The sequence below is a fragment of the Cryptomeria japonica genome, chromosome 5 (assembly GCF_030272615.1).
Source record: "Cryptomeria japonica chromosome 5, Sugi_1.0, whole genome shotgun sequence".
Lineage (NCBI taxonomy): Eukaryota > Viridiplantae > Streptophyta > Pinopsida > Cupressales > Cupressaceae > Cryptomeria > Cryptomeria japonica.
Genome location: NC_081409.1, coordinates 220889354 through 220911208, shown reverse-complemented (window position 1 = coordinate 220911208; position 21855 = coordinate 220889354).

The following is a 21855-nucleotide window of genomic DNA, read 5'->3' as shown; positions in this document are numbered from 1 at the left end:
TCTAAAATCTTGAAACAATACATACTGCATTCATAATATTAGGTCTTGTTTGTGTCAAATACAGTAAACCTCCTATCATAGACTTGTACCTAGTCAAATTACCAGGTGTTGATTCTTAGTGATAATTTATCAGTTGTAGTCATAGGTGTGCTTACCGGTTTAGAGTTTTTCATGCCAAATTTCTTTAGTAACTCCTTCAAGTACTTAGATTGACTCAAGAATATACCTTTATCAGTCTGTAAAATCTGCAATCCTAAAAAGAATTTTATATCTCCAATCATAGACATTTCAAATTCTTGATGCATTTCATTAGAAAAGTCTTTACATAATCCATCTTCTCCTCCAAGGATTATACCATCAACAAAAACTTCTATAACCAAGATGTCGTCATTAGTCACTTTGTAGTATAAGTTTTTGTCAGCATTACCTTTAGAAAAACCAATCTTCAAAAGATACTTATCCAATCTAGCTTTCCTTAACCTGCAAACCATATCTTTGTCATCTATCAAAGAAAATCCATTAGGTTGTTCAATATAAACTTCTTCTTCAAGATCTCCATTCACAAATGCACATCTAATATATATTTGATATACTTTGTAGTTCTTGTGTGCTACAAAAGCCAAGAATAATCTTACTGCCTCAATTCTAACTACCGGTGCAAAGGTTTCATTAAAATCAATTCCTTCCATCTATGAATATCCCCTACACTCTGATTACCTTACCATCTTCATTAACTTTGTTTCTGAATACCCATTTTGTTCCAATTACATTTTATCTTTAGGCCAGGGAACTAATGTCCATTTGTTATTCTTTTCAATTTGTTCTAATTCTTCTTCCATAGCTTTAATCCAATGTTTATCTTCACATGCCTCATTAACTAATGTTGGTTCAATTTGAGAAATAAGACATGCCTCTTCATTTACTAGTCTTCCTCTAGTCATAACTCCTTGATATTTGTTTCCAATTATTTGATCTTCAGAGTGGTTCAATCTTACATACCGAGGTGTCTTTGTTTGTTGTTGTTCCTCAGTTACTATGGAATTTTCAGATGATATCGGTGTAATTGGGTTTTCGTTCTATACCGATGTATTCATTGTAGGCTCATTTGTCAGTATCTTTGTTGCCAGTTCAGAGTCCATGTACCTTGAATTTCCTCTATACTGTTCATCAATCTTCACATTTGTACTCTCAACAATTTTCTGCAGTCTTTTGTTAAAACATCTATATGCTTTGCTCTTAGATGAATAACCAGGAAATATTCCTTCATCACTTCTAGGATCAAATTTACCAATGTACTTATCTGTTCTAATATAGCATTTACTTCCAAATATTCTAAAATATTTAAGAGTAGGAGTAATATCAAACCATAGTTCATGAGGGGTCTTACCGGTTTCACCTTTGATGTGAACTTTGTTCAATGTGTAGACCGATGTACTTACTACTTCTCTCCAATATACATGAGGTAGATTTTCTACTAATAACATACTTCTGGCTGCATCCAAGATAGTTCTATTTTTCCTTTCTACAACTCCATTTTGCTAGTTCAATTTGAGAAATAAGACATACCTCTTCATTTGCCAGTCTTCCTCTAGTCATAACTCCTTGATATTTATTTCCAATTATCTGATCTTCAAAGTGGTTCGATCTTACATATCGGGGTGTCTTTGTTTGTTGTTGTTCCTCAGTTACTATGGAATTTTTAGATTATACCGGTGTAACTGGGTCTTCATTCTGTACCAGTGTATTCATTGTAGGTTCATTTGTCAGTATCTTTGTTGCTGGTTCAGAGTCCATGTACCTTGAATTTCCTCTAAATTGTTCATCAATCTTCACATTTGTACCCTCAACAATTTTCTGCAATCTTTTGTTAAAACATCTATATGCTTTTCTCTTAGATGAATAACCAAGAAATATTCCTTCATCACTTCTAGGATCAAATTTACCAATGTACTCATCTCTTCTAATATAGCATTTACTTCCAAATATTCTGAAATATTTAAGAGTAGGAGTAATACCAAACCATAGTTCATGAGGGGTCTTACTGGTTTCACCTTTGATGTGAACTTTGTTGAATGTGTAGACCATTTTACTTACTACTTCTCTTCAATATACATGAGGTAGATTTGCTACTGATAACATACTTCTAGCTACATCCAAGATAGTTCTGTTTTTCCTTTCTACAACTCCATTCTACTGGGGTTTCCGAGGTGCTGATAACTGTCTTCTGATCCCATTCACTTCACAAAATGTTTTAAATTTCTTAGATGTGAATTCACCTCCTTGATCTAATCTTAGACATTTGATTTTCTTACCGATTTCAGTCTCTACCATCACCTTGAATAGCTTGAATTTCCCAAGTGCTTCTGATTTCTCCCTAAGAAAAGTAACCCAACACATTCTAGAATAGTCATAAATGATTAGCATAAAATATCTATCTCCTTGTAAGCTTCTAGTTCTAGCTAGATCACATAAATTAGTATGAATCAAGTCAAGAGCATTATTGGACTTTTCTGGAATACTCTTAAAAGATGCTCTAACTTGCTTTCCAAATTGACATTCCTTACATTTCGGATTGTGAGGTTTGACAATTCTAGGCAAATCCCTTAATGCTTTAGTTGTACTAATTTTCACAATGCAATCAAAATTTACATGACAGAGTCTCTTATGTCATAACTAACTTTCATCAATATGTGCAATCAAGCATGTCTTTTCACTGTTGTTCAAATGAAAGATATTACCTTAAGTCTGATTACCGGTTGCAATTTCCAAACCAGTTCTATTCATGATTTTGCATTTACCATTCTTGAATTGTAATTGAAATCCTTTTTCAACTAACTAACCAACACTCAAAAGATTATGCTTTAAACCTTCAACATAGTAAACATTATCAGTATTGTGCTTAATATCCAAAGATATAGTCCCTTTACCTTTGATCAAACAAGCTTTATCATCTCCAAATCTCACTAGACCTCGATTGTATTCCTAAAAGGTTAAGAATTTAATTTTATCACTAGTCATATGATGTGAACATCCTGAATCAATGATCCATTCATCCTTATCTTCAATTCTAGCTACCAGGGCCTTTTCTACCGGTTGAACAGTAGGTACTGGTTGATCTTCTGTTATAGCAACAAAAACCCATCCATTGTCTACGAGATCCTCATCAGAATTATCAGTGACTCCTTCATCAACAAGATAACAAGATTTGTCTCTATTCTTCTTAAATCAGTATCTCTGATATTCAGGGTTAGGCTTGTATGCTCTTTTAGCTTCTTCTTTCAATATTGCATGTCTATCAGGACACCTTGATGCCATATGACCAATCTTAATGTAGTTAAAACATTTAAAGGGTGCTTTACCTTCATACTTACTTCCAACTGGACCTTTAGGCAGTTTCCTTGCAAATAGTGCTTCAAGTTCTTCAAGTTCTTCAAGTTCTTCAAGTTCTCTTGCATAAAAGGCTTTCCAATCAGATTTTTCAAATGATGATGATGATGATGATGATGCAGATGATGTTGATGCCTTAAAATATAAATCTATCTTTATAGTATCAACAATACCAAATTCTTCAAGTTCAAAAGCTGAAAGTTTTCCAATCAGAGTGTCTCTAGTTATTGATGTATTAGGCATTGTTCTTAACTCATTAATAGCAGTCACTTTCATTTTTTATGCTGGTGGTAATCCTCTTAAACCTTTTGAAAAAATTTCATCTTCACTTAAGGTTCCTCAACAACATTTAATACCCAAAATAGTTTCATTTACTCTTTCCATAAAAGCAGAAATCCTTTCATCTTCTTCCATTTTCAGATTTTCATACCTGCCCCAGAAGCATTCAAGTTGTGCAATTTTGACTGTGGAATCTCCTTCATTCAATGTTTCCAAATGATCCCAAATAGCTTTAGTAGTATACCTATCTCATAATCCCATGATTTTTTGATCTGGTAATGCACTCAAAAGTGCTTCTCTTGCTTTGCAATCATTTTCTTCATCTTTGACTAGATTTGCTGGATTAGGCTGACCTTGAGTAGGAGCAGTATAACCATTTTTTATAACTTCCTAGATGTCCTTTCCAATGAAATTTAGATGTGTCTCCATCCTGATCTTCCATAGTCCATAGTTAGTTCCATCAAGTTTAGAACTTTCCTTTCTGAAATAGTTTGAACACATTGGATCTCCTCAAACTATTAAACTTCTGCAAAAAGAGGACTAGGCTCTAATACCAATTGTTAGGTCCCGGAGACAACTGAGAGGGGGGGTGAATTAGTTGTCCAATAAATTCAAACCAGAATTAACTTAACCAAAACTTAATGATTAATACTAGTAAACAAAACTTTATGCCAGTAGACAGTTTATCAATTAATTGCAGTACTGGTAAAGATTAATCCATGAAACAGAAAGACAATAACATCCACAACACATAACACCAATGTTTGTACATGGAAAACCTGTAAGGGGAAAAACCACAATGGGAAAGATTACCCACAATCAGATGATACTACTGTAGATAGTATGTGTGTACAATAAGGGGTCTGCACATGCAGAAATGCCAAGCACCTAGAGCTCACTTATCAATCACAAATGGGAGTCACACTGACTATAATTGGATGATTAAATCCAATGATAATGTACTACTCAAATTAACATCTCCATATGCTAGATTCAGTACTGGTTTAGCTTTGATATGCCTTCTTCAAATCTTCCTTCAATCTTGAATGATGTTTGTGCATATAGCTCTACTAATATTCACATATACCGAATTACAATCCCCTTTTCAATCACTTATTTATCCTATAAATGAGATCTTACATTTATACCATAACCTAAGACCAATTGAGTAGGTTGGCTCACTAAAAGATATTACATTAAAATCAATTACAAATGAAACAATATCTAATGCATGATGTCGGATCAATGTATTTACAATAATAACAAATCATCTCCATGATGTACCGTGCTAATCTGGAATAGATAAGCCTGCCAGTGTATAACCTGGACCTATTTGCCGGTAGCAACAAATATGTAAACTTGAATATACCAATGAACAAATCACCAAGAAAAAGTGTCCAAACGATGTCTTCGACATAACCAAGTATTCTCCAAGTGATTCCAAGTGCCAGTGAAGAATATATCCTGCCAGTGAACCAAATACCAGTAACTGTGCATAAGTCACTTGCTTGCCGGTGAACATAACCAATTCTCCAAGTGGTGATAGGTTGACGAGTATTGATAAGTGTTGAAATTGATTACAAAACCATATCAACATATCAAAAATACCAACATGTACAATGAATACCTCTAAGAATGTCTTACCGGAGCTTGACCAATTTCAAAATTTTCAGATAAGCTTTCTCCAATAACTCCACATAAGTATCCCAACCAGTTTTGAATGTGTCAAAAATAGATACAAGACCACTCAGTAAATGTGCAAAATATTCTTTCTTATTTACCTCTGCCGATGTGGGCTTTCCCATCATATCCATGCATTCCTTCTTATGTACACAGAGTGAATCCAATCTTGGACTCACCAAACCTCTTAGACTTCTAGGTCTCCGAATTATTATATCTCTTTCCTTCTCAAGAGCAGAAATTTGATTCTCCAAAATCAAAATTTGACCATCAATTGATGTTGTCAATGAAATTAATCCATCAAAAGAGTTAGCAATACTAGCAATTTTCTCCTGAATCTCTTTTATATTTTTATCTACATTTGCTATAAGTATTTTAGTATTGCAACATACCCTATATATATTTGTACATTGTTTCAAAGAATTTTCTATTAGAGTTAGCTTCTCCTCAATCTTTTTCTTCTTTGTCTCAATTACCTGATCAAAAGTGGTTCTCTTAACCTAAGTAAATCTTTCTAATGCTTGTCGGTTTGATATTTATTGTAAGGATTGAAAGTCTTTTGATATGTGCTCAGTGATTACCTTAATCTTGCCAAAAGGGCTCGTGTCATTTTCAATCTTACACTCTGGGACCAATCCTGTGTAGAACAATGATTGATTGATCTATAATCCCCTTGTCTATAGTTTCCTCATTCATCAGTTTTTGAGCAACCATCGTCAATAGTTCAGTGGGACTCATCTCTATGATGGTTTTCTTTTCTACTTGAGAAGTGTCAATTATCAATAATGATGGGCCAACAACTGGTTCCCTACCGGATTCCCCTATTTTCTCCTCTGATGTTTTATCCTTTATTACCTCCTCACTTGCATTGGTGGCTTCACCACTTGGTGCAGTCTATGTAATTGTTGGTTCCTCTGTAGGAATAGTATCCTCAACTTGTATATTAGTATCTGGAGGACAATTGTCCTCGCTATTAGTATCATGTACAACATTCTCTATATTAATCGGTATTTGAGTATTTGTTTGTACATCTTTATTTATTGGTGGCTCAATTTCCACTATCTTAATATTTTTTTTAAATGAGGGTGAAGTACCCATAATCCTCTTTCCTTTCCCTTCAACTGGGGTATCTACTGTATCTGTCTTGGTCTCTAGTGAAGTAAAGAATCCTTTTTGTTCTCCTAAAAATTTAATCCATGCCTTTTGAGTTTCCTTTATTACTTCATTCACTCTCCCTAGCATCAAGCTAGTTATCCTATGTTTTCTATTGAAGACCTTTCTGTCTGTCGCCCCAATTGTCTTATCCATTTTATCTAGAGCTATAGTAACACAAATAGCTAGTAGTTCTTTCATTTTAATGTGTTTATCCTCTTGCATAGCATATAGGCTTCTAGCATCCAATATGTTATATAACTCAGCTATTATTTGATTTTCTATCTCTATTAAAGCTTTCTTATAGATATCCAAGTATAGTAGGATTGTTTTCTATGCCTCTCTTTGTTCATCATCCTCTAAGTTTTCATAATAAAATTTAACATTCTTCAACATGCCATCTTTTGTAATTTCATTTACAATTTCTGCACAAGTTTTGGGTGGTATGATACTTACATTACCAGTTTCAATTGCTAAATCAATGTCACTCTTCTTCTTCCTCTCGACAGTATTGGATACAGTTGCAGGTGTAGCTTTAGGTGCTTTCTTTTGTGTTGGTAACTTGATTGTGACCTTCCTAACCGGTTTTTTCTTTTCTTCCACTTTTGTTTCCTTCGGTTTCTTCCTAACAACCCTCTTGAATGCTAATAGAGTGTTATCCTCTGATTTGGAATCTGCAGTAACATGTTCAATACGAACTACCAAATCCTTCCTCTTCCTACCTTTCTTTGGGACAACATCAATTAGTGCTTGAATATCCTTTGAGACTTTCTGTACAAACTTACTTTCTTTTCCTTTTTGTTTCTCCCTTTTCTTCTGGTTGAACTCTATTTCAACATCTAGAGTCTTTTGTTGTACAGTTCCATAGGGCTTGTCTACCTCATCTATTGGTGCATCAAGAATCTGTGCATCCACCTCATAGCCCATTTCCTCGATCCAAATCTTCTGGGGCTTAACTACTTCCATGAGAATCTCATCCTTCTTTACCATGAAGAAAATATCAGTAGAGTATTTAGCTACTATATACTTAGGTACCCTTACCCTAGACCTCATAGATTTTTGAAAAGCCTTGAAGTAACCCCATATCTTATCATCTCTAGCTTTCTAATGCAGCAGTTGACTATTTTAATTGCCTTCCTACCAAAATATCAAAAGCCCATTGTTTCCTACTAGAACCGGGTGTATCATTCAAAAAATATAGCATCAAGCAGACTAACAAATTCCCATACCAGAAAGTGCCCTTCTTCTCACCCTTAATCTTTCCTAAGTTAATTAACATCTCATCAAGCATCCAACAACAAATATCTAACTTTACATTGTCTCTCATCATTTTATATGCAGCCAAAATGCATGAATTGGAAACAGAATTCAGTCGGTTTGATTGAGTTACCTTATATCCAATAATCATGCTTCCAAATTTGATGTTGGTGTCGGTGATTGTGCTCACTTTCATGGATCTCTTGTTAGATGTAGCATCGGTGATCTTCCTCATGAAGTCATTTGAAACTTTCTTATCTGGATGTTGCCCTACCGATGACAAACCAATAATTGCCCGGATGGCTTCCTTAGTGATTTTATAAGGTCTGTCCAACCATACGAATTCCCCATGTACTCTTCTTAGTATATATCTAATTGTCTCATCCTCAAACTCTAGAATATCTAAAATGTCTGTAAACCCTATTTCTTCAATATGTTTATATGTCAGTTTTATCTTTCCATATTCTCCCATTAGTTCACTCATATAAATTTCCTTGATCTTTGAAGTTCCTAAGTCCTCTATATGATAGTGTATGTATTCCCTAACATCCTCTACATACACAACTCCCTTCAGAACGTGAGAAAATGCTCCAACCAAATCTTCCTGCATCGCTAAATATGGATACCACTTGAAAATTGTCCTAGGGTGGTCTTTGACCTCCACAACAGTTGGGTTTGCAACAAAAATAGGAATAGAAGATGATCCTACTTCCATGTTTAAAGATAAATATGTTTTCTCACTCTCAGTGAAAACCTTCAACAAATTCTTCCAGATGTCAGTGAAATCGCTCAAGAAGAAATTTGATTACCTCTGAATAGCCTCTGATCGCACTTAGTTGCTCTGAATCACTCTAAGATCACTCTGAATGCAAGGTGATTAACAATGAAGTGTATTCAACCTTTTATCCTTTGAGAGAAAACTCTAATCTTCCATTGACATAAATGACTTCCGATCAAAGATATTGGATCTCGCTCAAAACATATCCATGCCGGATAATCCTCTCCAATGTCTGGAACTACTAGCAATTGACACTCATTGGATCATTTTGTTGTCATTGATGGCACAATATTAGATGGAAGTCATATACTGACATTAGGAGGCATATACCGGTAGACACCGACACCGACACTAGCTTCAGTACTTGAAGGAAGCTAACATCAAGGAAGATTTATTTAGTAAATCATTTTGTAATTATTGTCGAGGCTGAAATTGAATAATTTTTGTAATGTATTGTAAGTCGACATAAGGCATATTGTTTGTAATGGGTATATAGGTCAGTCTGCTAGGTCATTTTGAATATATGAGACTGAATATGTCAGAGAGGATAATATAGAAGAACTGTATAATTCGACGTATATGTATGTAGATCATATGAATGCGAATTTTATATCATGCAATGATCTATAAATAGTTTGGAAAGCATTCTTGGAGGAGAAGAGATACCGGTAGTAGTTGTCAAGGTTTATGAATCGGTACAGAGTAGAGATAGGACTGAAACTCTATTTGGTATAGCAGATACATTTTGTGAGTTCATTTTCGGTGTTTTACTTCAGCAGAAGCTTGTAGTTAGTGAGACTGTTTAGTGATGAGCAGTGTACTCTAGGCAGTGTGCCTTCTTGCATGTGCAGGCCCCCATCATATGTAATATCCTTTCATATGGCCAGTGAGCTGATATTTTGGGTCACAAATCTCACCATGGTTTTTCCTCTTTGAGATTTTCCAAGTATAAATTATGTGTGTTATGGTGTTCATTTATGTGGATGGTTTATTTTCTTCAAGTTGTATGTTTATTTGTTTACCGGTTTATATGTGTATGGTATAAAAGGATAAAATCTTATCTTACCGATAGAACACTGATTCACCCCCCCTCTCAGTATTCTTGGATCCCAACATGGAACATCTTCCAGAACCTCTTCCCGGGGCATATGCAACATTTTCATGAATTTTACCTACCCCTAAGACATCTACCTTAGTTATTGGAAGAGCTCATTGTCAGTGCAGGAGCAGCCTCTTCTGCCAAATAAGTAACTAGGACATTCACATCTAATGATTGCTCTTCAGTCTCCCTAACCCATCTCCGAGTATGATCTTGTCGGATTTCAATAACCTTCTCTTTTCCTTTTTCATTTGATCCTCCATTACTAAGTGGTGGATTTCAGCTTCTACAAAACTTAGCAATATGTCCAACTTTATTGCATGCATAACATGTAACATTATTCTTTTGAATTTCTTTACTAAAACCGATGAAATTTCTTGACCTATACTAATTAGCCATATGTCCAAATTTTCCACAAGCATAGCATTTAACATTCATTCTATAATCTTCTATCTTATGACCAATTTTATTGCATTTAGAACATTTACCGAGAGCAAAATCAGGGTTCTGATTTTCTCTCTTTCTACATTGCCTAGCCATTTGACCAAATCTATTGCCAAAAACCATCTACCATTGAATTTATAAGCATTGAATTGCCTTACTGGTATGTTATGGTTTTTATCTTCATTAGTAGTACTAGAACTCTATCCTTGCTCAAATTCAAGTCCACTGGAATCTCCAATCTGCCTCTATGTCTTCAATAACTCATCAAGCTATGCTAAGTTGATCTTGAATTTTTCTTTGTACTCACTTGCAGAAGTTAAATCTTCTCTTAGTATTATCATTTGTCTCTCAAGCTCTTGCTCATTCTTCAAACTTGTTTTTCAAGGATACAACAAAATTTTCTTCCTTTTTCTTTATGTCCTCAATCTCCTTAGATATCCTCATAGTTATAACTTGCATTTCATTCTTCATAACCATGTTCTCCTGACTCAATTTCTGACATTGCTCCTTAAAGGCATTTTTCTCATCATCCTGATTTTGCAAAAGTTGCTTCCTCCTAGCTTGAACAGATGATAGCCTCTCTTGTAGGACAAGAATGAATTCCTTAGAATAATTCAATTCATCTTGTAGCTTTAAGTTCTTCAACCTTTCAACATCATAATCTTCAAGTGTCATCTTAAGTTGCTTCTCCAAAGCCATATTCAATGATTCTGATTTCACAATCTTCCTGAAGCTGTTAAACTTCCTCCAAGGCACAAAGCTTTGATACCAATTGTTGGAAATCAATAACATTGAGAGGGGGGGTGAATCAGTGCTATACCAAAATAATAGATTTTATCCTTAACAAAACATTCATACAATAACCGGTATAAACAAAATTAAAATAAGTAAAGCAACCAATAAGTCAAACACATAAATGAAAACCATAACACAAAGATTTATACATTGAAAACCTCAATGAGGAAAAACTACGATGGGATTTGTGACCCACAATATCAATCCAATGGCCATATGAAGAGATATTACAATATATGATGGGCTTGCACTTGCAGGAAGGCTTACAGCCTAGAGCACACTGCTCAATCACAATAGGGGTCTCATTGACTACAAAAAATTCCAGACAACAATCCAGAGAAGTGTGAACTACTAAGATAGCATCTTCTATGCCAGAATATAGTTCTGGTTTAAGTTGTCTTTTCTGGTTGAAACCCTAAACCCCTTTACTAGAATAACCCTTACAATAAATTCCTCACATACATAATATCTCTAAATAATTGCATTCGCATATCCATTCCATTACATCCATATTATGTCTACCTCTCTATATGTCAAAATGATCTAATCAAACTACCCTATATACCCTATGCAAATTTATGCCATATGTTGGCTTACAAAGATATATACAATATCAGATTACATGTCGGCCAAATATCACAAATGTATAAACATTAAAATAAATTGCCAATGCTGGATCCAAGATATGTCGGCCTCCAATACCGATAACCTTTTCTATACCATGTTGACCTGCATTGTTGGTGATGGTATGATGAAAGAATAAGTATCTAGTAGAATATTGAGAGGGGGGGTGAATCAATATATTGAAAAACTGATACAAAGTTCCCAAACTCAAACTCTATCAAACAAAGTAAACATATCTCAGTCAAGATCAATATTCATAGGAATACTTGACATTAACCGGTTTAATTGTTATGACAACCTTAATAGTAAACACCTTCAATCTTGTAAACATCAACAATGCTTAATCATAGCTCAACATATTCATCTCTTAATTCTTTCACTTAACATGCCTTATCAGAAGTTAACCAAATCAACAAATAAGATCACAGCCACAAATGCACTCATCAATTGACACAAATGTTTATACATGGAAAACCCAAATAGGTAAAAACCACGGTGAGATGGGACTCACAAGGATAGCCATCTGAACTCTTTCAAAGTGCACCTTGTTAGGAGCCAAAGCCTATTAGAGCTTTACAATAAGTCCTGTTAAGAACTAATTCTGGTTAGGAATCACCCGGTTAAGGGATTTACAAATATGTCTTGTTAGAAGAACAATACCCTGTTAGGGGTAACCTCGCTGGAGGACTTAAGAATCTAAGATAATGGACCACCTTGTTAGAGGATTTAATGAGTAACCAAGCTTGTTAGAGCTTACTCGATTAAGGGATTTTACTTCTGCTATAATTGTTAGAAAATAACAGGTTTTCTTGATCTGTCTGAGTACCACTATATTTGCTTGATCAGATCCTTCTAAGCTTCAATCTTCCTTCACTCAAAGTGCAGATCCATTCACTGGTTGGGCAACTACACACTCAATGAGTCTTCTACCAATCTTGCCAACAACCTTTACAAACAACTTCATCAGCCTTAAATACAAATCAATTAGGTCGGTAACACAACAAAAACCTAATTCTCATCATTGAGATTACAAAAATGTCGGTTCAATCTTGTGTTGACATTTTGATGATGTTGTGATTGTCATTCGTGGACACACACTTTCTTTATGTATGAGTTATTCTCAATCGGTAATTGTTGCAACCAGTATTATGTATTATAGTCTTTAGACTATTGGTGTTTTGCAGAAAATGTCTACTGGTCACAATATGACTGAAGATCTCGAGAGGTATGGAGACCTCAATCGGTTCGAAGGAACAAAGCGGCAGTTAATATTTTCCAGTCTTCATTTTGACAACCGGTAATCAGTAAATTGTATGAACCGGTATTACTCTGTTACAAACCAGTATCATTGTAATGTGTGATGAGTTATCATCCACCGACTCTTTAGCAGTGCTGACACTTTGGTGGTGATTTTGTGTCATGTTACCAAATGTGTCTAGATGCACTGTATCTAGGAACTTGTAACCAAATTCCTATTGGACCGAAATGAAATAAGACTCCTTTATAAGGACATCATGTCTAGGGTTTTAAAGGTTGAGCGTGCGATCATTGAAGAGAAGATTAGGTCTATAAGAAGAGACAGAGTGTGGATATTGTGAAGACAAAAGTAATGTTGGAATGCATTAAGAATGAGCTATCAAGGATCTAACTAAGCAGACTGTGCTATTTGCTAGATCACTCACTTGTTGATTACTTACATCTTCGACAAGTCTAAAACCCTTAACTAGGTAGGCCCAGAAAAGCCTTTGTAAATCCTCTAACAAGGTGGTTCACAACTGTGGATTTGAAATCCTCTAATAAGGTAGTCTTTAACAGGACTTATCTCCTAACAGAGATCTAGATTCCTAACAAGATCTATTTTGGTGAAGAACATTGTAAGACCTTAACCAATCTAGTTTCTATTCTGCAGATAGTTACTTGTGAGTCACAGCTCACTGTAGTTTTTCCCATTTGGGTTTCCATGTCAAATATCTTGTGTTATGGTGTTTGTGCTCTTGTGGGTGAATGCTTTATTTTCTGTTTGGTTTTCATTTATCTTAACCGGTTTTATTGTAAATCTACTGCACCAATTATTTGTTAAACTGTTTAGAAGTTTGAGTTCAGTATTTTTAGATATACTAATTCACCCCCCCTCTTAGTATTCATCAATTGGTATTAGAGACAACCTTTCTATAACTCTAACCACTTGAAAAGAGATATGGGGGAATACAATGTGAGGGAACTTACTCAACGTCTCACTCAGAATTAGAAAGCCTATGATGAACTGAAAGTCAAGAATAAAGCCTCTTTGGCCAAGAGAAGAGAGCATGCTGAAAAACCGATGGAACTCACTGAAAATAGTTCCTCTGAAGAAGCAGACATGGAAGCCCTAGTTGAAGAAGTTGAAAAACTGGATGAATGCAAAGCCAACCTGAGAAGGGAGTTGGAAGGACTGACTATAAGAATGACTCAGGAGCTTGAGAATAGGAGGAAAGCTGAAGATCTGGTAAAAGGTAGAGATCATGAGATCTCCAAGCTAAAGAAAGAAATTAGTGCCCTAACCGCTCAACTCCATGAGAGTAAAGTGGAAAAAGAACACATGCAAGGAGAACTAAACATGGCTATCTCTGAGAATGCAAACTTGATGGAATCTAATGCTGCTATTTCTAAGGAACTTATTGAGTTGAAGGAAATACTTGCTAAATTCAATTAGAATGCTATCAAGCTAGAGAAAAAGATGGAATCAGCTAAATCAGTAAAGAATACCAATGGACTTGGTTTCTCTGGACATGAGGAATGTGATACCTCTAGTACAAAATCTAAAGCATCTAAGAAGCAACCAGCATCCAAGGATAAAGGTAAGCAAAAATTTAAACCTGTTTTCTTTAATTGTCTTAAAGAAGGACATACTGCTAATGTGTGTAGATGCAAGGCCTACAACAAATTTCCTTACTTTATAAATAATGTGCCTAGATCCAATAGATTCAATGGTAACTATTATGCATGCAACAAGTTTGGGCATAGAGCATTTGAATGCAGGTCTGTTGTGAACAACACTGGGAGATACCATTCAAGGACTCAAAGAGTTGTCCCAGAACCCTCTGTGAACCGGAATCCCAACCGCTATAACACCTATGACCAATGGTCAGGTGGTTATCAAGCGGCAACTGGTTGGAGAAACTTGTTTGATCTATTGTGGAAGCTGTCACACTACTGCAACATGCAGAAGGAAGAATGGAAACATGAATAATAGACCATGCAGAGCATTTGGAATGGTATGCTATCATTGCAACAAACTGAGTCACACTGCCAGAACCTGTAGAATGAGAAAGAACATATCGGATGACATACCGGTCACTCCAGAAGGAAATATTGATGTTCAAACTATTCAAGTGGATATGAATAAAACCTAGAAAAAGAAACCAGAAGAAGTGTCACAGGATGAACCAATTTCTGCACCTAGTGTGGAAGTCATTGAACCGGCAAACTGAGCTTAGAAAAGCTAAGGGGGAGCATATCGGTAAAATATTTGAACCCATGGTTTATATTGGTAAAGACCTTAATCGATATACATTACCTATCAATCAACAAAAGACTTGAAGTGGTAAAAGGAAAAATTAGGGTTTGAACCCTAACAAAGATGCATTTATTACAATAGGTGAAAGATTATTTAAAAGGAATTTTTGATGCCATTTTCACTTATCTATTTTTGAGCGAAGAATTTTTCAAGAGAAGAGCTACTAGAGTGATTCATCGAGCCATTCATAGAAAATTCAAAGATCTTGCAGAGGAATCCAGTAGACTCTCAATCAATTGGTGAAGAACACTAAGCGGTGTTCTAAACAACCAAAGCGGTGTGTTGTGAGCTACATTGACAAAACCCTAAATCTTGACTTGCGAAGGTATTTTTTGAGTTTCTTTGTGTATCATGGCTTCTGCATCGCACTCCAGCTCTAGTGCACTTGTAGATTTAGAGGATTTCATTCAAAAGAAGATGAAATACAATGCCCTATCCTAGATACCCACTGGTGTTATAGTTGAGGAAGGTATTTAAGATTACATTGATTGCAAATTAGAAGACCTAGGATCCCTAGTGATCCATTCCCAGTTAGGTCTGTTATATGGGGATGATAAGAGAATCAAACTAGAATACAACATCCTAGAGAGGAAGAAACTTCACAATATGGTTTACTTTCTAGAATAATTCATGAAAGATCACATCTGCATCATTCTTAGCAGAGTGCATGGCGACAAGATGTATCTTGAGAGGGCACATGACATTATGCTTGAAGCAATTCATGTTGTCACCGGTTTGTGCAACACTGGTGAGGTGCCAGCCCTAAGGAAGGTCATCAAGAATGAAATGACCAAGCTCACTGGTTCTCTGAGCGACCAATGAGGAATGACCATCAACACCATGAAAGATGATTTGGTCAAGTATGCTTGCATGGTGATTGGATACCAGAAGTTTTATGCCAGCAAGATAAACTTCATCTCTGCTGCTATGGTAAATGCCGCCTATAGAATGATCAAGGAGGGCTCCTCATTTGATCTATGCACTTGCATGCATAAGATACTTCTATTTGTTAGGATTCCCATAGATACTGAGAGGGGGGATGATTCAGTATCTAACTGGTAATAAGATTTTCTTAACTTAAAACATGTAAAGCATATCAATCTTGTATACCAGTAAACCAGAACTAAAGCAATGAACAAAGATAACAGCAACCACATGAAAAACACACCATAACACAATAGTTTAACAAGGGAACCCGGTGTGGGAAAAACCTTGGTGGGATTTGTGACCCACAATATTCACTTATTGGCCAATAAGAGAATGTTACTGCTACAAGAGGGGCCTGCACATGCAAGAAGGCCAAGTGCCTAGAGCTCACTGCTCAATTACAAAGTGGAAAGTCTCACTGGCTTACAAAATGGATTATATAAATCCAATGTCTTGTACTACTTAAAAATAGCATCTACTATGCCAAATCCAGTACTGGTTTATAGCTCTGCTTCTTACATAAATCCTTAACCTATAATTCGCATAATAGGTCTGCCTTATTTCACCTAATATATTCTTCTATCTATATATTTTTGTTCTACAATCATCTCTTATATATATGAGTCATTTTACAATTCGCCATGTCGTCTTACAATGATTTTACAATAATAAACATAATAAGTTACAATCAAAATTCCTGTCAGCTTCTGTGCCAGTATGCTTCCTTTCACTGTCGGTGTCGGTGGTCTGTGTGCTGGTGTAGAATCTGACTTTGCTGGTGCCGGTGAATTGCCTTGTCGATTGCATAGGATTGTAAGGTTGCCATCAATGACAAAACCTTCAATCACCTACAATGTCTCATTGGAGTGTGCATTTTCCAACAATCTCCCCATTTGGCATTGATGGCAACACTCATGAGAAAAAATTCAAAAGTGTATCCGAAAATTTGAAGTCCAAAAAATGTTACCAAAAATGTGTGCTCCCTCTGAGCAGATGATCCCTGATTTATTGTATTTTTCTCATACCACTACTCCACCTTTGGCATCAATGACAAAGGTTGTCAAGGTGTCAACAGAGTGTAGTATCCTGTAACCGGTTGGTTACAATCTGAAAAAGATCCACCAAAACTAGATTCAGGTTTTCAAGAAACTTTTGGCTATCTTTTATTGCAGCCTCTATCCTCCAAACTGTACCGGTGAGGTGTTTCATTTGCTCTATCAGTTTTTTTTGTCCTTGAATCAGGGCATTAGATATCTCTTTCCTTAAGGTGGCAAGATAGTCCAACTTTGGACTTAGTCTCCATTTAAGATCCTTAGCCTTACTTTTTATTCTTTCCTTTTCTCTTTCTAGCTTTAATAGTTCTTCCTCAAAACCTGTTATCTTTTTCTCAAAAACTGATAATGAATCAGATGAATTAATGAAATTGTCTGCTAGTTGATTGATTTTTTCTGTATCTTGCTGATCTTCTTGTCTATATCAACTATTAAAAAGTTAGTCTTACAAGTGTCTCGGTACAAAATTTTGAATTCCTTTAATGTGCTACACTGGTAGAAGTGTGTCAAACTACCTTGTACACTTCTTTATCTCTTCCTCAAAGAATTTTTGTTTTTCCTTCTCTAATCTCTCCTTGAATGTTTCCTCTTTTATTTGTTCAACTATCACAGTGTTGTCAGTAATATACTTAGACAAAGTGTCAAGTTGACTCAAAGAATCCTTATTATCTACATTGCATTTTGGAGTGATCATCTACAAAATTGGAATTGTATCATCTATAGCTTTGTATGCTTGTGAACTACAATCTGTTATTTTCTTTATGGATTCCAAAAGAACTTTTGTTATATTAGTTGATTTGAATCCTGCAGTTGAAGTGCTAACACTTTGTATCATGCCAGTGGGAGCAATATCCTTGCTTCTGGTGACCTCTGGTAGGCCAGTTTGTGTTTCCATTTCTTTAAGCAATGGTTTGTCTTGCTCAACTGTTGCCGGTGGTACTGATCATGTATTAACCTGTTGTTGTGATGGAGCTTGTTGCTCTGTTTTATCATCTGTCGGTTTACCTTCTATGTTATCTATTACTAGAGCCACACTAGCCATATCTGTCTTTCCAGTTGTGTCCTTATCTACCACAATGTTAACTTTCTGAGTGTCAATATCAACTGTGTATAATACCTCAGAATTAGGATTTGTATCCTCTTGTGGTATATCCATAATCTCATTAGCCTGTTGATCTTCAGTTCTACCTACCGGTGGAGTATCCAAAGATGGTGGGAATAAGTTATCTTTTATTTTTATTCTAGGTGGTCCACCAACCTTGCCTTTTCCCTTGTCCTTTTGATATACCTTGACAGGTTTAGGGTTTCTATACTCTTCCTGCTTTTCTTTCTCAATAAGGAATATGTCCCATGCATTAGAAGTTTCCTCTGTAACCCCATTTACTCTACCAGCCATGCGTGCTACATGTCGGTGTGCAGTTGAGAATACTGACTGGTTAGCTTCTGAGATCATATCATCTATCTCCTTTGGTGAGTTGATTGGATAAACAACAAGTAGCTTTTCTATTTTTATTTTCTTGTCAAGCTCTACAACAGCTTGCCTTCTAGCTTCAAGTCTTTTAAACAGTTATGTCGGTAATTCATCCACAACTTGTAGTAGAAATTTCTTGTAGATGTCCAAGTGTAGAATTACACTATTTTCAACTTTCTCCTTGTCATCAGTTGATAATGTATCATACAATTTGTTGATGTTCTTAAGCTTTCCTTCCTATATTATTTCATCTAAAAGTTTATCAGTTTTTGCAATATTTTGTTTAGTCTTCTTCTTGGGTGTTATCTTCTTCTTTGGAGTTAATTTCTTTGTTGGGGGCCTTATAGCCTGTTGCTTTTGTCTGGTTCTTCTAGGCAAAGGCGTAGCTACCGGTGAAGGTTCTCTTTTCCTCACAACTCTTTTGAATGCAGCTGGCATAACACTCTCTAAAGACGTTGCTACCAGTGAAAGGTGAGTTTTGGGTTGTAGTGCTTCTAACTCATCTTTAGTGATACCGGTTCTCTTGAGTACATCTTCTTTTATAGCTTTGGCTTGTTGGGATTGTTGGCATTGTTTGATGTTTCTTGTTATGATTTTCATTGATGGACACACACTTGCTTTGAGATCAGTTTTGTATGTATAAGCTAAGAGCAACCGGTATGTGTTCCAACTGGTATCATGTGTTATAGTCTTTAGACTATTGGTGTTTTGCAGAAAGTGCTTACCGGTCTCAAGCGGTTTGAAGGAATGAAGAGGCACAACACATATTTCCCATTCTTCATTTTGTCAAACTGGCAACCGGTATTTTGTATGAACAGGTAATACTCTTTGATGAGTTACCAACCAGCATTTTGTGATGAGTTACCATCCACCGTTTGTTTGGCAGTGCTGACACTTTGGTAGTGATTGTGTGTCATGTTACCAAATGTGTCCAAATGCACTGAACCTAGGGAATTGTATTGCAATCCTATTGGACCGACATGAAATCAGATTCCTTCATAAGGACATCATGTCTAGGGTTTTAGGTGGTTGAGTTTTTGTAAGTGCGAAGAGAGAAGAGAAGTTTAGGTCTGTGAGAGAAGGCAGAGCGTGAATATATTGAAGACTGATGTAATGCTGGAATGCATTAAGAGCGAGCTATCAAGGATCTAACCAAGCAGTTTGTGCTATATGCTAGATCATCAACTTGTTGATTACTCACATCTTTGACAAGTCTGAAACCCTTAACCGGGTAGGCCCAAAAGCCTTTTGTAAATCCTCTAACAAGGTGGTTCACATGTTGTGGATCAAAAATCCTCTAGCAAGGTAGTATTTAATTAGACTTATCTCCTAACAGAGATTGAGATTCCTAACAGGATCTGTTATGGTAAAGAACATTGTATGACCTTAATCGGTCTAGTTTCTATTCTGTAGATGGTGACTTGTGAGTTTCATCTCATTGTGGTTTTTCCCATTTGGGTTTCCACATCAAAATCTCTTGTGTTATGGTGTTATTGCTTCTGTGGGTGAACATTTTACTTGCTATTTGGTTTGCATGTGTGTTAACCGGTTTGTCTGTTAAACTATTTTACCGGTTTGTTGGTAGTCTTTTAAAGTGTTTAAGTACAAAAATTATTGGTATACTAATTCACCCCCCCCTCTTAGTATTCATCAATTGGTATTAGAGCCAACCTTTCTTTAAGTTTAACCACTTGAAAGGAGATATGGGGGAATAAACTATGAGGGAACTTACTCAGCATCTGACTTAGTCTGAGAAAGCTTATGAGGAGCTGAAAGTAAAGTATAAAGCCTCTCTGTCCAAAAGAAGAGAACGTGCAAAAAAACTAATGGAACTCACTAAGAATAGTTCCTCTGATGAAGCTGACATGGAAGCCCTAGTGGAAGAAGGTGAAAAGCTCAATGAATCCAAAGCCAATCTGAGAAGGGAGCTAGAAGGCCTAACCATAAGAATGAGTCAGGAAATAGAGAATAGGAGAAAAGCCGAGGATCTTGTAAAAGACAAAGATCATGAGATCACCAAGCTGAAACAAGAAATCAGTGCCCTAACTGGTCAACTCCATGTGAGTAAAATGGAAAGAGAAGACATTCAAGGTGAACTGAACATAGCCATTTTTGAGAATGCAACCTTGATGGAATCCAATGTTGCTATTTCCAAGGAACTCAATGAGTCAATGGAAATACTTGCTAAGTTCAACAAGAGTACTGTCAAGTTGGAGCAAAAGCTTGAATCGGGCAAACCAGTCAAGAACACTGATGGACTTGGTTTCTGTGGACATGAGGAAGGTGAGACCTCTGGTACAAATGTTGGAGCATCTAAGAAACAACTGGCACCAAAGGATAAAGGTAAGCAAAAGTTCAAACCTGTTTGTTTTAACTATCTTAAAGAAGGACATACTACTAATGTCTGTAGGAGCAAAGCCTACAATAATTTTCCTTATTTCCTAAATGATAAGCCTAGACCCAATAGATTCAATGGTAATTGTTATGCATGCAACAAGTTTGGGCATAGAGCATTTGAGTGCAGGTCTAAATCGTTTGTGAACCAGAATCCCAACCGGTATAATACCTATGGCCAACGGTCAAGTGGCTATCAACCAACAAGTAGTTGGAGAACAACCTATTTGATCTATGATGGTGGTGGTCATATAACTGCAACATGCAGGAGAAAGAATGGAAACATGAACAATGGACCCTAGAGAGCACCTGAAGTGGTTTGCTATCATTGCAATAAAATGGGTCACATTGCCAGATTCTGTAGAGCAAGAAAGAACATATCAGATGACTTACCAGTCACTCTAGAAGGAAAGATAGATGTAGAGATAGTACAAGCAGACATGAACAAAACCTGGAAGAAGAAACAAGTAGAAGTGTCACAAGAAGAACTTGTTTCTGCACCCAGTGTAGAAGTCGCTGAACTGACAAACTAAGCATCAGAAAAGCTTAGGGAGAGAAAACGGTGAAATGTTTTGGACCCCCAATTACACCAGTAGAAGACCTTAAACCGGTATGTGATACCTGTCAACTCGGCAAAAGACCAGAAACGGTAAAAGGAAAATTAGGGTTTACGCCCTAATTATGGAGCATTAATTACAGTAGGTGAGGAATATGTTTAAAAGGAATTTCAAATCATTTCTCACTATCATTTCTTTGAGCAAAAAAGTTTTTCAAGTGTAGAGCGAAGAAAAAGTGATTTGTGTTGTGATTCAAAGCAATTTCAAAATCTTGAAGATGATTCAGAAGAAAACATCAATCAGCCTGGTGAAGAACTCAAAGCGGTGATTTTGTAACCGACAAGTGTGAGGCGAAGTGGAATTTGGAAGCCTAAATTCTCGATTTCTGAAAGGTATTTTTTGA